The sequence below is a fragment of the Corythoichthys intestinalis genome, chromosome 1 (assembly GCF_030265065.1).
Source record: "Corythoichthys intestinalis isolate RoL2023-P3 chromosome 1, ASM3026506v1, whole genome shotgun sequence".
Lineage (NCBI taxonomy): Eukaryota > Metazoa > Chordata > Actinopteri > Syngnathiformes > Syngnathidae > Corythoichthys > Corythoichthys intestinalis.
Window position 1 is genome coordinate 6,685,783 of NC_080395.1, and position 17,063 is coordinate 6,702,845.

General features: G+C 42.0%; 1 pseudogene; it reads left to right on the forward strand.

Moving 5' to 3' along the window:
- Positions 1–2,063: 2,063 nt before the first annotated feature.
- LOC130920704 (NACHT, LRR and PYD domains-containing protein 3-like) lies at positions 2,064–13,504 on the forward strand (annotated as a pseudogene).
- The last annotated feature ends 3,559 nt before the right edge of the window (positions 13,505–17,063 follow it).

Consider the following 17,063-nt stretch of genomic DNA (forward strand, 5'->3'; position numbering starts at 1 on the left):
GCACGGACAGACGTGTCCCCCTGCTGAAGAAAGTACACGTCCAGGCCCGTCTGCGGTTCGCTAAAGAGCATTTGGATGATCCAGAAGATGACTGGGAAATGAAACCAAAATAGAACTTCTTTGTAGAAACACAGGTTCTCGTTTTTGGAGGAGAAAGAATACTGAATTGCATCCGATAAACACCATACCCACTGTGAATCATGGGGGCGGAAACATCATACTTTGGGGCTGCTTTTCTGCAAAGGGACAAGGACGATTTTCTGTTGTTGTTTTTTTTCCCCACATTCTATCACTCATGGTTGAGGTTTACCCATGGTGAAAATTACAGGCCTCTCAAATATTTTCAAGTGGGAGAACTTGCACAATTTTAGTGCTTGACTAAATACTTATTTGCCCCACTGTAGCTAACAAAGCAACAAGGGCGTTGCTACATGAACTAATACGTTTGACCTGACATCCATGCTTTGTGTCGCGTCACTCAAATGGATTACGAGTTTAAGTTACAATTGTCGTCCGTAGATACCCAATCGCCGGTCATCTCGCTCACGCGTTGACAAGGAGGAAGCATGGCTCTGGACAGCAAGCGTAAGGAGCAGCTGTTGAAAACGCTGATGGAGCTGCAGGAGGACGACTTTCAGTCCTTCAAGTTCTACACAGACCTACCTCTGAGTGTATGTGAAAACCCCAGCTGGGTGTACATTGCTGTTGAGCTGGTGAAGAAGCACGGGGAGAACGTTCTGGAGGAGACCGTCCAGATTCTGGAGAGGATCGGTAAGAATAACTTGGCTGAGATGTTGCGTCACAACATTCTGGAAATAACAGGTTAGTCACCAAAATAGCTTCTGTGGAAGTCAACCGTGAAATGAGGAAAACTTAGTTGTCCGTTCCACACGCAAGAGTAAAAGAAACCCTTGGCCTACGTTGATAAAACTCGGGATAAGGCTCATTTTGTTAGACTTCCATTCTGGAATATTCCTTCAGGTGCACCTTGGACTCATGAAGACCATCGGAGGAATATCAGCTTTAATCAAAGTCAAAGTTATTTGGAAAGCTTATTTCTCACCTCTCTCTCTGGATGTGACAATGCCCTATTCATATCTTTGATGGCTGTGTCCTCTTGGCTTGGTCACATGGTAGTTGCTTTTTTTCCATTACGGGTCACCGCTGCTTTCTTGCAGCCCTGTCTTTTGTGTCCACAATGATGACGATCAGACTTCCAGATTGAAGCGGGAGCTGCAAGACAACTTGCGGCGTTTATACAGCTTTGCTCCTGAGGGCAACACTGATCGCCGGCAGCAGCAGCCTCTGGGAGAGGTCTACACGAAGCTGGACGTCACCTACGGGGCCGACATCAGCCCTGACGAGCGGCACGAGGTCCTTCAGATGGAGACGTGGACCGCGGCCAAGGACTGTATCCTGCCGTGCGACATTTTCAAAAGCCCTGAAGGGAATCAGCGACCGATACGCACGCTGCTGACTGTTGACTTCCCGGGAATTGGAAAAACCTTCGAAGGTTTGTGTTGGACTGGGCCAACGGGAATACCCATCAGGACGTGCACTTCATATTTCCCTTCACTTTCCGTGAGTTGAAGACAAACAAAGGAAAAAACTTGACGTTGGCCGAGCTCATCCGACTCTATGTGTGCGAGACCAGGCACATGAGCGAGGAGACGCTGAACTGTATATTTACTGACCTGCAGACGTCCGGGAAGCGGGACTACGAAAGCAGCAGGATCAAGATCTTGTTTGTCCTGGATGGACTGGACGAGTGCAGCTTCTAAATGGACTTGAAGAACGACACTAAAGTGGACATAGATGTGAAGAAGGCTTACCCGCTAGAGGTGCTCCTGGCGCACCTCGTCAAAGGGAACCTGCTTCCTTGCGCCCAGGTTTGGATTACCATGTGGCTCGCGTCGTCCTGCGTTATCCCCTCCGACTTCATCGACAGCCGAACAGACGTGAGAGGATTCAGTGATTCCCGGAGGTTGGAGTACTTCAGGAAAAGGTTCCCAAATGATGAGCGCGTCATTGAGCACATTTGGAAATCTCACACCATCTTCATCATGTGCCACATTCCCATCTTCTGCTGGCTTACCGCAACAGTACTTCAGGATCATTTGGACAAAGGGAAGGAGGGAGAGCTTTCCACAACGCTGACCGACATGCACTCAGCGTTTGCTGGTCACCACCTGGAAAACCTCAAGGAGACAAATACAATGGGGTACTTCATTGAAGTGAAAGCGCTAGCAAGCTGGACTTTCAGCGCACCATGAATACACGTCAGATCTTTTACGAGAAAGACCTGGCGGACAGCAGATTTGATTATGGTCAAGCCGCTAAACACTGTGGATTGTTCACCGAGGTGCTTAAGGAGGTCTGTCCCCTCAGGAGAAACAAACAGAAGATGTTTCAGTTCGTCCATCTGACCATCCAGGAGTATCCGGCTGAACTCTACGTGATGATAAGCCTCTTCCACGACAACAAGAATGTACTGGACGATTCAGGATGGGAAGATTTTTTTCGTGCCTTTTAAGCAGAAGACAATCACTGAGGTCCAGCAGTCAGCTCTCCAGAAAGCCTCGGAGAGTGAAGGAAACCTGGACCTTTTCCTCCGCTTCCTTCTTGGCCTTTCCTTGCCGTGTAACCAGGAACTAGTGGCGGAACTGCTGAGGGCTCCTCAGGACTGCGAACAAAGCAAGTCAAGCACAATCAAGTTGATCAAGGAAAGGCTCAAACAGAAAACTCCAGAGAAAAACGTCAACTTGTTCTACTGCCTAAATGAGCAGAAGGATGACTCCTTGCTGAAGCAGATCCAGCAGGAACTAGATTCAGGACGTCTTTCCTGGCCTAAAATGTCAAATAACATGTGGTCGGCCCTGGCCTTCTTCTTACTTACAGACGATGAAACCATGAAGTCCTTTAATCTTCGCCACTACTACCAATCGCCGTTGGGGCTCGAGAAGCTGCTGTTGGTGTTCAAGGCTTCTCAAAAATCGGAGTATATCCTCTGTCCAAATCTGACACAAAATGGAATGAACTCATTCACTCCTAAAGATACAGTATGTTAGTACAGTCGCTAACAAAGATGTATAGAAGCAATACTTCCTGTTCTTAAACTGCTCATAACTAAAGAACAAAATAGTGTAGAAAAACTTCTTTTCATGATGAAAGATGGGAATCTAATTTTTTTTTTTGAGTTTCGTAGCCATCAAACACAATATTCTGTGGCACTTGAAAAATCAGCCAAAGTCATCGCAAATGGCCAGGACAGGAGAGGATGTCTTCTGAAAAATGGCTTATTCGAGAGGCCTCATTACAACAGCGTGTATTGCTTCTTTTGAATTGATTCATTGCAAGGATTTCTTACCATTCAACGAGATAAACATTTATTCATTGCAAGGATTTCTTACCATTCAACGAGATAAACATTTTTCATTGCTGCCCAACCCTAATTTCCATGTACATAATGCTCCAATTAAGTCATTGGCATTAGTAAAGCCGATAAGAAATTAATTCTCTATGCGAGCCAACATAAAGCTGGGTCAGTATAGCAGGTTTAGGTTAAGTTCATCCTGAAACAGTGTCAAATCCAAAATCTTGAAAAATCTCAAATGCATCAAACCTCATGTTAATTCCAATTAATTTAATCCTCTTCCATCTTATTCATCGGAAAGTTTAACTTTCCGTAACTCTGGCTGGCAGGACTCTTCGCTCGACCGGCCAGCTTCTTTTAGATGTTCCGAGGTCAAAACTAAAACAGTGGGGAGACCGATCCTTTGCGGTTGCTGCCCCCAGGCTGTGGAATAGCCTTCCCCCCGGAATCTGCACCACCACGGATGTAGGTCTTTTTAAGTCTCGGCTAAAAACACACCTTTTTAGACTAGCCTTTTACACAGATTAGGATAGTCTGGTTTTATTTGCATAAGGTTTTTAATGCCTTTGGATTTTATCGGTTTTATTGTTTTATTTGCTGGACATTTATCGCGATGCACTGTCTTAGTTATTTTTTTTTTATGTCATTGTATAATGTTTTCCTGCCTTTTGTTTATCTTGAGCCATGTTTTGTTGTAAAGCACTTTGAGGGCCTTTCGGGTTTTGTAAAGGGCTATATAAATAAATTTGATTGATTGAATTTCTAATCTTGAAAAAAAAAAAAAAGACTCATCGTGGTCGTACGAAATCCTTTATGACGACATCCAAAACAAAGACTGCCAAAGCACAAGAGATGATGATGACATTATCGCAAGAAAATATAATGCATAATATATTTGAGTTTTGTAATTTTTTTCTATTTATTTTTTGTATCTTGAAATAAAATCCATTATAATAATTATTATCATAATTATTCAAAGCACCAGAGTAAAGTCAGCTTTCTCACAACCTTCTCCTGCCTGTGTTCTACAGGCTAGACAGTTGTAACCTGGACAAACGCAGTTGTCACCTGCTGGCTTCCGTTCTCAGCGCTCCATCACACCTGAGGCATTTGGACCTGAGCCGGAACAGTCTGTTGGATGAGGGGATTGAGATTCTCTTGAAAGGACTGGCTAGCCCACACTGCAACTTAAAAATCCTCAAGTAAAGAGCTCTTCCACTTAGAAATCTACCTTCAGCTCGTAATCTTCTCGACTAATCTAAAGAATCACTGCTACTATTAGCCAAGGATAAGGTAGACACAATTTTACTTTGAGTAGAACCTTCATCACTTAAAGCAGGTTCCCTTCTTGACTTCAGATAATTATCTCATTTGTTGCAGGCTGGCACAGTGTTCGTTCACCCTAAAAGGATGTGTTTCATTGGCTGAGGCTGTCAAGTTAAACCCCTCCCATCTTCGAGAGCTGCACCTCAGCTGGAACAATCTGTCAGATGAGGGGGTTGAGATCCTCTCGAAAGGACTGGCCAGCCCACACTGCATATTATAAGTGCTCAGGTAAGGAGGTCCTCCAGTTCTTAATCTTCCATGGACCCGGTTAACTAATTAAAAGAATCACTGCTGCTGTTAGCAGCAACTCTAATGAATTATGTCAAAACAAAATCCCATCAAATTTACATAATTGCCAATGCCTTGAACATTTAGTTTGATGCTTAAGCCTGAATTTTCACTAAATCAATTTAATGAATTTTAATGCTATTTAATGACCTGCATCAGCCCTGTATTAGTCAAGGAAAAGGCAGACACAATGTTACTTTCAGCAGAACCTTCATCACTTTAAGAAGTTTCCCGTATTTACTTCAAGCAATTATTTCACTTGTTGCAGCCTGTCCGACTGTTAGATCACCAGTAAAGGATGTGTTTCGTTGGCCGAAGCTCTCAAGTCAAACCCCTCCCATCTTCATGAGCTGGACCTGAGTAAGAACAATCTGTCGGACAAGGGGGTTGAGATCCTCTCGAAAGGACCAGCCAGCCCACACTGCATCTTAAAAGTTCTCAAGTAAGGAGCTCATCCAGCCCGTAATCTTCTATGGATCTGGTTGACTATTCAAAAGAATCAGTGCTGCTTTAACAGCAACTCTAATAAGTAATGTGAAAAAAATATTTTTATTTTATTTATTTAAAATTTCAGTTTTTTACTATGTTGTAGTAATAAGCAGGCCAATAGAAAACTGTCAGAAACACTTCAGGACACGCCTACAGATATATTTTGGTTGATTGTGCTATAGATCCCACTCACATGACGTCACAACCACGCCCCCGCGCCATATTGTCCGTCAGGTCGTAGTGTTTACGCATTACCGCTACGTAAATTCCTCCTATTATGGCGTGGTTTTCTGCTCGTTAACATTAATAATCATAATGGTGAAGGCGTTTGTGGAGGTTGGTTGCAGTAACAGAGAAGATAGACGGAGAGACTTGAAATTCTACCGTATTCCGAGAGACCCGGAGAGGAGAGCGAGAATGACTGCTGCAATTCGACGAGAAAACTGGGCACCAAACGATCACCACAGATTATGTAGTAGTCATTTTATATCTGGTAAGATGCATTTAATATTTTTTTAGAGGGTTTGGGGCTGACAACCACAATTAAGATCATTGCGAGGCTAATCGCCGACAACATACAGTTTCAAATTCAAGATGCTTATTTCTTCCGCCATCATTATATTTTGAATAATATTTAGCTGGTACCAAGTGAAAGAAGCTGGCCTCGTCTACGGATCATCAGTTAAACAGGTGTGTCCAAACCTTTTGCAAAGGGGGCCAGATTTGGTGTTGTAAAAATGCGGGGGGCTACCTTGGCTGATTTACATAGAACAATATATTCAAACAAATTTTAGCAAGCCCTTCTGTGTGTCACATTTGCTTTATTATTTTTTTAAATTCATAATTTCAACAATCTCGTCTTTGTGGCGTTCTCTTTCGACACTCGGGCTCTTGCGAAATACTGCTGCTGTGAAATTAAACTAGCTTCAAGTTGCTATAATTTCTCACTGCGTATCTTCCCTGTAATGTTGTCGTACATGTCAGCATGTGTTGTTCGGTAATATCATTATCCCGTCACATCGAACTCTTTGAAAACAGCGACTGTCTCTTTGCAAATGAGGCAGACACAGTTGTTGCGTGTTTAATTGAAGAACTAGTCCAATATCCACCTATCCTTGAAGCGTCGGCCATCGCAGTCAACTTTTTTTTTTATTGATTGTCGCCACTTTAGAAAATTGGAAGTAAAGGGTCACACAGGGTAATGTTGCTTAGAGTGCTGCTCTTAAAATTTTTTAAACTTTGAATTTTGAATTTATTGTCATTGTCATCATCATCATCATCATCAATCATAAGGAAATAAAGAGAAAAGAAAAAAAATAAAAGAAGGAAGACATCAGTTTGTTTATCCAAAAAACAAGATGAAGATAGACATGACAAGGGAGACGGAAAAGCAAAGGCTTATCGGGAACCCGTCCCCCTGCCACCTAGGTCGCACAAGCAGTATTTTATGTATCAGTCCAATGATAGTCTAAATTACGTTCAAAGTCATTGATTGCCATGTTGATTTCGGATATAGTAATTTGTGTATATTGTCTCAGTTCATGTCCAAGAAGGTGAAGGGTGGGAAGGGAGGCCTGGGGTGCTTTGGAGGCTCGCATGTGTGGTGTCCCCTGTTGGAGATCTCTCGTCATCATCGCTTGCCCGGTTTTAGGAGATTAGTCATCCTCATCCCTGGCCCGGTTGGCCTGAGCGAGTCTCTCATGATCACGCAGCTCCGCTTCAATTTTTGTGGCCAGTCGTGCAGCGGCGTCACTTAACGTTGCTTGCTCCTTCATTAACAGTGCCAATTCGTCGCCGTTGCGACGAGCAACCTCCCGTATCTCATGGAGTTGGTTCTTCATCCTCATTGAGAAGCGACGAACCCAGAGGGCACCAAGTAGCAGAAGAAGGGCAAGGGTCAACAGCGTGCCGAATATGTAGAGATCCTCTGCGTCCTCAATCTGGAGGGACGTTAGGCATAACGGCCTCCATTTACCCCAGGCGTCCTCCACATATCCAGACGTGAAGGTGGTGGCTGGGCATGGGCGTTGGGCCGTTGAAGGCCGCATCGTAGAGAATATTCTGTCCACCGAACTCAGGGCCCAGTCAACCAGTTCCATATTTGCCTCCGAACTCAGTACGTAACGTTGCACTGGGAGATTCAGTAAAGTAAAGTGATCTTGCTGCGGGCACGTCCTAGTGATGTTATGTCTTATCAACTTGGCCCTGACATTTAAGCATGCTTTGCTGCGGGGACATCTTATCTGTGTTGTGTGTGCATTTTACAGTTTAGTTTGGGCAACGTACTGGTTTATTATATGTCGTTTATACATTTTTTTAAAGTAACTTAATGAATTAATATTCGTTAGCATGTATTCCACAGGGGAGCCCCAGTGATTACAATCGAGAAAGATTTCATTGTAGTCCTAACGGTCTGGTAGGAAAACGTTCTGCTTGCTCTCAGATCATAGGAGGTTTCTTTGATTTGGAATAGAACTTGCAAGTTAGCTGGAAGACTGTTTGTGTTGGCGTTATACATCATTTGAGCTATTTTGTAATTAACCAGGTCGTGCAATTTTAGTAGTTTAGACTTGATAAAGAGCTCATTGGTATGTGCTCTATACGATGCTCCATGAATAATTCGGATGGCTTTCTTTTGAAGGATGATGAGTGGGTTTAGGTGCGTTAGATAAGTACTTCCCCAAATCTCTAGGCCATAACTGAGGTGCGGCATAACGAGTGCGCAGTATAGGGTTTGGAGAGCCCTTGTATCTAGCATGTTTTGTACTCTATAGAGAATCGAAATGCTCCTAGTGATTTTGTTTCGCAGTTTCTCTATATGTGGCTTCCAGGTTAGGCGTTGATCAATAATTATGCCTAACACTTTGTGCTGTTGTACCCTTTGTATAACCACATTATTTATTTGTATGTTTAAGTTCATATCCTGACCTCTTCTTCCAAATACAATGTATTTAGTTTTCGCGAGGTTAAGAAATAATTTATTAGCATCGAACCATTCTTGCAGTTTAGCTAATTCTGCATTTATCTGTCTAGATAGACTCTGAGGGTCTTTTCCAGAACAGAAGATGTTAGTATCATCCGCAAAAAGCACCATTTTTAATAGTTTAGAAGCTTGATGCAAGTCATTTATGTATAGGATGAATAGCTTCGGTCCCAGGACGGAGCCTTGGGGCACGCCACATGTAATTAGACGAGTTGACGATCTGCACCCTCCATATGAAACATATTGCGAGCGCCTTTCCAAGTAGCTTCTTACCCAGTTTAGAACGATACCTCGCATTCCAAGTCTCTCTAGTTTGTCCAGTAGAATGTTGTGGTTAACGGTATCAAAGGCTTTTTTTAAGTCCAGGAAAATTTGGTGAGAATAGGCTGATTTTATGTGGACAAGATAGTTGTAGATATCAGGGTAGCAGATGTCAGGCAGAGAGGGCGAAGAAAGCGGGTCGAAAAATATCGATTTAGGCATCAAATATGGATCTGGCGAATGGATAGACTGAAGCTTTTCCGCATAACGCCTTTTATGCAACGCATCCAATGAGTTTACAGCGTCTGAAAGCACTGGGGCTTCCATGAATTGCACTATAAATTGCACGACAAATTGAAACTATTGAGAATACGGATAGACAGTGATGGACAATATGGCGGCTGGATACAGCGACACGTCATTCTGTGACGTTGGTGAGTTGGGTCTATGTTGTATTTGTATACTATTAGATTGTGTTAATGTGCATAGTCCAGTCAACATTTTGAGTTACTTCCGCAGCTACTGCAATCTGACATTATACTGGTGAGTGGGGTGTCCAACAAACTCATTGGGGGGTTGGCCACTCACTGGTGGCGTGGCACCATTATTCCAAATCACATTAAATATACTGCGACCCATGTCAATAAGACGGAGACGTAATCGGCGCTTGATGGCAATACGTCGGTACCTGGGAATGATCAGAATTATTAGTTTTGTATCAAATTTTATTTGGTCAAGTCATTATTTATTTGTATATAACTTATCATTTGTGGACAGATGTAGCAGCCCCTCGGAATGATGACGTGAGATCAACTGATGTGCAAGGTTTCTTTATTTTCCAAACAGTCCTTACGACACTGTGAAACTAAAATTCAATACAAAACAATTAACATTTCACAGTGATCAGTTATCAAACAATTCCAAACAAATAAAATACCTCGCTGCGCTCTCCGAGGCTTGCAAATCAACCCGAACACGGAAGTGCCGCTCCAAGACAAATTGAGCTGACATCAGATGGTTAAATCAAATAACAGTTTGAATTTGTTAGATGGTAAAAAAGGCAAAGCGTAGATATCGTAACTCAACAAGGAAGCGAGCTTACCGGCTCCTGCGTTGACAAGATGCGGCTGTCTGCTGATTGACAACCAGATGTTACGTCGTTTAAATATGCGCAGCATTGGTCCAAACAATTTATTAACAATTTACAAAATAGCAAAGATCGTTCACAAATATAATAAAAATTCACTTAATATTGGTCTATAGTAGTTTTAAATATACAGTAGTTTTAATCCCTCCCAACGCCATTTGGTTGACAGCCCATTCCTTTCATTAAAAGCAAACTAGAAAAGGCAAGTGAAATAGAAACATCAATAACAAAAATGAAAGTCAGTAAAAATGTGACTTTGCTTTTGATTTATTCATTTATTTCTATTTAAATTTATTTATTCATTTGTTATTTATTTTTGGTATTCCGGTATTCCATTTGTTCTGCCACATACAGCCTAATATATATATATATTTTTTTAACAACAATGATGATTTTTACAATTTGAGAGGCAGTTTGGTGTACCATTCAAACACCTTGCTAGCAGCTGAATTCATTTTCTTTGGTTTTCTATACACAGCAGCCAACGGTGTTTGAGCTTTATTATCAGCATCGCTTGGACATTTTTTCTGTGGACCACTGCAATGCATTGTGGTATTTAGGGAGTTCTAAAGTGACCATCGTTGTTGACTCGATTACTCGGCCCTTAAAGGGTCGATCTCACCAAGTTCACGTCGCTGTTTAGGGTAATGGAACAGCCCTTAAGATGGCGGCGGGGATTCCCCCAAGGGCAAGTGCCTAAGGCAAGTGAGTGAGGGCACATAAAACCATAGAAACGCAGCCACAATGTTACTTTCAGCTGAAACTTCGTCACATTAACCAGGTTCCCTTCCTGACTTCAGGCAATGATCTCATTTATTGCAGGCTTGCACGGTGTTGGTTCAACCTAAAAGGATGTGTTTCTTTGGCTGAGGCTCTCAAGTTAAACCCCTCCCATCTTCAAGAGCTCGACCTGAGCTGGAACATTCTCAAGGACCAGGGGGTTGAGATCCTCTCGAAAGTACTGGCCAGCCCACACTGGATCTTAAAAGTCCTCAAGTAAGAAGCTCATTCAGTTCGTAATCTTCCATGGATCCGGTCGACTTATCAAAAGAATCACTGCTGCTATTAGCAGAAACTCTAGTAAATTATGTGAAAAAAAGTTTTTTTTCCCTATCAATTTTACGTAAATGTTAATGCCTCGAACAGTTAGTATAATGATTTTTAAGGCCTAAATGTTCACAAAATCAATTTAATGGCTTTTAATGCTTTTTAATCACCCCCATAAACCCTGTATTAGTCAAAGAAAAGGCAGACACGATGTTAATTACAGCAGAAACTTCATTACTATAAGCAGGTTCCCTTCTTGACTTCAGGAAATTATCTGATTTGTTGCAGACTGTGCGAGGGTAGGATCACGAAGCAAGGATGCATTTCATTGGCCGAGGCGCGCAAGTTAAACCCCTCCCAACTTCAAGAGCTGTACCTTTCGAAGAACTATCTATCGGACGAGGGGGTTGAGATCCTCTCGAAAGGACTTGCAAACCCACACTCCATCTTAAAAGTCCTCGCGTAAGGAGCTCCTTCAGTTCGTAATATTCCTTGGATCCGGTAAACTAACCAAAAGAATCACTGCTGCTATTAACAGCACCTGTAAAAAAAAAAAAGTTTTTCCCACTGTCAAATTTACATGATTTTTAATGCCTCGAACATTTAGTTTAATGCTTTTAAGGCCTGAATTTTGACAAAATCCATTTAATAGCCTTGCATGCTTCTTAATGACCCTCATATTAGACAAGGAAAAGGCAGACACATTTTTACTTTGAGTAGAACCTTCGTCACTTTAACCAGGTTCCCTTCTTGACTTCAGGCAATTATATAATTTGTTGCATGCTGTCTAAATGTGGGATCACCAGTAAGGGATGTGTTTCATTAGCTCAAACAATCACGTTAGACCCCTCCCCTCTTCAAGAGCTTGACCTGAGCTGGAACAATCTGTCGGACGAGGGGGTTGTGATCCTTTCGAAAGGACTGGCCAGCCCACACTGCATCTTAAAAGTCCTTGAGTAAGGACCTCCTCCAGTTTGTAATCTTCCATAGTTCCACTAATCAAATGAATTACTGCTGCTATTAGCAATTCTTTAAAAAAAAAATAAAAACAACAAACTTAAGAACAATCGCGTACCGCAAGCAACACGTCACTTCCGCTCATTAATATTCATGGCATTAGCTATTGTTGCTAAGTGGGGACAAGCCACCGTTTGTCCCTAATAGGAAATGAATGGAAATCGTGTACGAAGGAGATGTTTACAGAGCTCAAACTACCAATTCTCTCTGAAAATGATGTCCCTGGTGCCAAATTCACTGGCAAAGATGTCGAAGAACATAAAAATGTTCAGTTAAAGAGATGGCTGGAGTGTCGAAGGCTGAAAAAGACGAAAAAAACGAGCCGACCCAAGCATAGCCTTAGCTTTTTTATCGAGGTGACTGACAATGACATTCTCCCATTTCAAAAAGCTATCCTTTACTATCAGCCCTGTCTTTCTTATACAGTATATCCTCTGGTTGTAGTACGTCTCTGACCGTTCGTGGAGGTAATTTAGTTTTTGTGTGTGTAGCGATCGCAAATGCTACTCAGTGACAGCCAACGAACACTTTTAATTTTTTCCATTGTTAACAAATCTTAATTCCACAACTTATTTACACTTCCTCCTTGCTAAAGTTTTTTTTTTTTTTTTACAACAGAAATGTGACAGTATGATACCATTTTAATTCTTTTCAGGTCATTCATTGTCAGAGAAGCAGCAGGCTACAACGTCACGCCACAAAATAAGTTAAAAATATCAAAATGGCTTACCTCTTTGCCCTCTGAAAGACAATGCCAACCCAACGAAATGTTTACTGCATAAATCTTTACTGCCGAGCTGGCGTTAAAAGTCCGCGCAAGTTGATTCAGTCTTCACATTTTCTCCTCCGAGTTTTTAGTTTGGGAAACGTAAGAAGAAAACATCCTTCATATGTCGTAATGTCTAGAGTTGTTTCTACAAGTTCCAAAAAAGCAGTGTGTGATCAGCATGATCGTGTTTGAAAGATTACCGGAGAAAAGTAGCAGATTTTCCATTACTTCTATGCGAGGGCGGGTCTATAATGTCCCACTTCTACTCTACTTCCGCTTTACGATGCGACGTCACGGTCTAAAAAATAGCATGCGTGCGGTACGCCATTGACCTTTAAGTTTTCATAATTTTTACTGCCTCAAACATTTAGTTTAATGCTTTTTAAGACCTAATTTTTCATAAAATCCATTTAATGACTTTTAACGGCCCGCATAAACCCTGAATTAGTCAAAGAAGAGGCAGACACAATGCCACTTTCAGCAGAACCTTCATCACTTTCACCATGTTCCCTTCCTGACATGACAATGAGCTCATTTGTTTCAGGCTCTCAGGTTGCACGATCACAAAACGAGGATGTGTTTCATTGGCCGAGGCTCTCAAGTTAAACCCCTTACATCTTCAAGACCTGTACCTCTGGCGCAATCCAATAAGAGAAAAAGGAAAGAGGGTCTTAATGGGCATCAAGGAGAACCCCAGTTATAGCCTTAAGACTTTGACGTAAGAGCCAAACAATGTTGCCCATCAGAGTGTAAATTCACTTTGAAATTTGACTGCTTGTGTCTTTCTTTAGATTTAATGAGTAGAACTAAGAAGAACGTTTGGTCTTTGGCGTCAAGAAGGGCGAGTCATTCCAAATGTTCATTATTAGAATGAGTCCATTTGGTCTCCTTCAGATTTAGTTTGGTCCCATGTACTCTCCGATGATTGCAAGAGCGCCGTGTGTCGGCGCTACGGGCAAAGTGACTGCGCTCATGGAATTCGAGGAGGCCAGTGTCGAGTTCTTTGCAGTGACGCCGCTCCTGGGAGGCGGAGTCCAAGGGAAGGTCTACGACGTTGCCATTAAACTGAGTGCAGTTATTTTCATCCATATGTACTGGTAAGGGCCGTTCAAAAGGGTTGGCACCCTTTTGAGCACCGTCAATGGCAGCTAATGAAGTCAATAAGAACACTTTAAAGCATGGCTGTCCAAACCTGTCCTCAAGGGCCACTGTGGTGCCTGGTTTTCGTTCCTACCAATCGAGCACAGACAGTTTAATGAAGTTTGTGCTAAAACAAGCAGCACCTGACTGCTATCAACTGATTACACTTCTGTGACACCAGATTGGTGAAAATACGGCTCTATGTGGAATAGTTTGGACACCACTGATTTAAAGGGTTAACTTATGTTTTTCACAAATTGAAAAAAATGTCACGTACACTTGAAATTGTTTTGCTCATTTTGACAACAATGTTTTAAATAGAGGTGGGAATCTTTGGGCACCTAGCGATTCGATTACGATTCAGAGGCTACGATTAGATTATAAATCGATTATTGATGACCCCCCCCCCCCCCCCCCCCGCTATTAGCTGCTTTTAATTTTTTGTACATTAGTTACAAAAACTAGAAATAAAAATTTATAAAAAGGCTTAAATAAACGACTATTAAAAACAATACTCAAATCCCCATTCTGTATCAGCAGCTTTAAACTACAGTCAATTCATTTAATGTTGTGAATCAACCGTTAAAGTTGTTAAAATTGCTCCCGTTATTCCATAATTTCCCTTTTGTCTACTTTCGACATGCGAAGGTTTAAAAACTATTTTAAAGATAGATTCAAGTCTATGTTTTACCCATTTAGGAGTATTTCAGATAAAAAGTTAATTAAGTTTGCTTGGAAGGTTCACTACAACAGCCTTGCAGGGAAGTCTACTGCTTTAAGATGGCGGCCGTTTACTAACGCCCTCATTTAGCTTTCTGTAGATGTGCTGCTAACGCCACCGAGTCTATTTTGCATCCAGTCCTATATAAATATGATATCTACCATAACATTATGTGGACGTACTTTGTAGCCGCTGTTGGCAGCAGTCAGGTATGTTTTTTTTTTTCAATTTTATTTTTTTTATCTCACGGCATGAGTTGAGCTAGAGCTGTGAGTTGAGCATTGTCATTACCCAAGGGGCCGGGTAATGACAAGCATGATGTTTAGCTACTCTCGCTCCGTTCCTCATTGCGTCCCGAAGACCGCGCGGCGCGCTGAGTGTGTTTTACTTCCGCTTTACTTGACATATTTCAATAATCGGAATTTGGATGTTTGTGAATCGTTCTCGAATCCTCCACGGCCGAATCGCGAATAATCTAAGAATCGGAAATTTCGCACACCTCTAGTTTTAAATGGGAGCATTTGCACTTCATGTAAAAAAGAGGATCTAATGTAGTTTTGCACGAGAGCATTAAAACCCTAACTTGAAATAAGTTTTAAAAAATCATCGAACAATTGACAAAAACTCAAAATAATACACTGGAAACTTTCCGTTTAGTTGACTAGTAAGCAGGGGCGAAAGTGGGCCAGAACGGTCAGGAACGCAGTTCCGGTAAAAGATTTAGGGCCAGAACGCAGTTCTGGTATAAGATTCAGGGCTGGAATGCTGTTCCAGTTTAAGATTTAGGGCCGGAATGCTGTTCTGGTACACGGTGCTTTGATTCTGAAAATATGACGGCAACTTTCAAAACGCTATGTAAAAATAAAAATGCTAAGCTGCCACACATGCATTTCATCTCCAAGAAGAAAACAATCTACCAACATCAGATTTACATAAGTGTTAACAAGCATAATAAAGTGCTTGTGTAGCGTTTCCACCAATATTTATTATTTATTTTATTCCACTGACGGCATGGAGGTTTCCCCAGCTGCTGCAGTTATCGGAGTCTGACGATGATGAGTCAGACCGGTTGTATCGGTGCCGTGACCCAGGGCGGCAGTGAAGGTTTCGAGGGGTCCGCGCATGCCCGTTGTGTGCGGTGCATAGAAACCTCCCTCCTGATGCCCTCAAGACCGAAACCCTATGTAACCTAAACCCTAACCCGAGTGTGTGCAGAGCACAAAGCAAAGAGCACTGGAGATATGAAGTGCTAAGACGAGGAAAATATTACGAAGCATACAGTGTGAGATATGGGAAGACCAGTCTGTTGCAAGAGGCAGCAGGAAGCCAAATCAATTAAGGCATCCCTTAAATACCCCAAACACATTGTAACTGCCACATTGCATTGTGTTGTGTTGATTTCAGGGCATTTTACTGTTTTGTGTGGTTTCAATTTGTGCCAGTAGGGGGTGCGCTCGTACTTGTGAATACATAGAGGAAGGTTATAGTGAGAGAAGAAGCGATCTCAGCAGAGAAGAAAGGGGAGCTCAAGCTGTTAGCACAAGCAAAGAAAGCTAACAAGCGGAGTTGAAGGAAGAAAACCAAAAGCGAATTTCCTCAGTCGGTACTCAGCCAACGAGGTTAGTTTATTTCTGCATAATTATGTGACTGTAAATTGCACTTATATATTTCGTCTGTATAATTGTACTTCTGTATGTGTTTCTTTAGTTTTCACGGTGTGTGTGTTTGGATTCTCTACAAGTGAGATTCAAATAAATTCATCAGTTGAGGAAACCACTTGTGCCTGTTGTACTTGAGGGAGTTACAGTGAAAACTGGGACTGTCCATCAGAGCGGGTGGAGATGACGTCGACGAAGCCTCCCGGGCGCCAGGAGATCGCACATCGAGGCGGCGTGATCAGAAGAGCAGGGCGTGACAAGGACGTGCACGGAGCGGCGCAGCGACCATTTTCACCACCAGAGGGCAGCGGTTTACAGTTTGATAAGTACACCTCAAGTCAAGACCATAAAAAGTTGGACACTAAATTAAGAGTTAACCCAAGAAAGATGGTAATTTAAAAGTGACATTTTATGCTGTTATCCAAGGCTTCTCTGTCAAGTGTTAGAACTAAGTTAATAAGTATTAAAGCACAAAGAAGCTGTACTTTTGATTTTATATTTGTACATTCTTGACAAACATGTGAAGCGTAATCAATTTGAGTGAGACGCAAAGTATGGACTTCAGGTAAATCTTATTCATGTTGGAACTCCCCTGTTGCTTTGTTAGCTCCATTGTAACACTCGATAACCTGTTTTTAAAATTGAAAGTACCTGATATATTTGCTGAAAAAATTAAGTCCAAATTTTCCTTTTCTCAAAGAGGCCAGATAGCAAACACTCGAATAATCCCTGGCAACTAGGAAATTAATTCCGAGCATCACTTTGGCGAGTCGCCACTTCTATATACCACAAGAAGTTGCCGAACCTGCTTAAGCAGCCACATCTTTGTCAAAAGAAGAAAAAC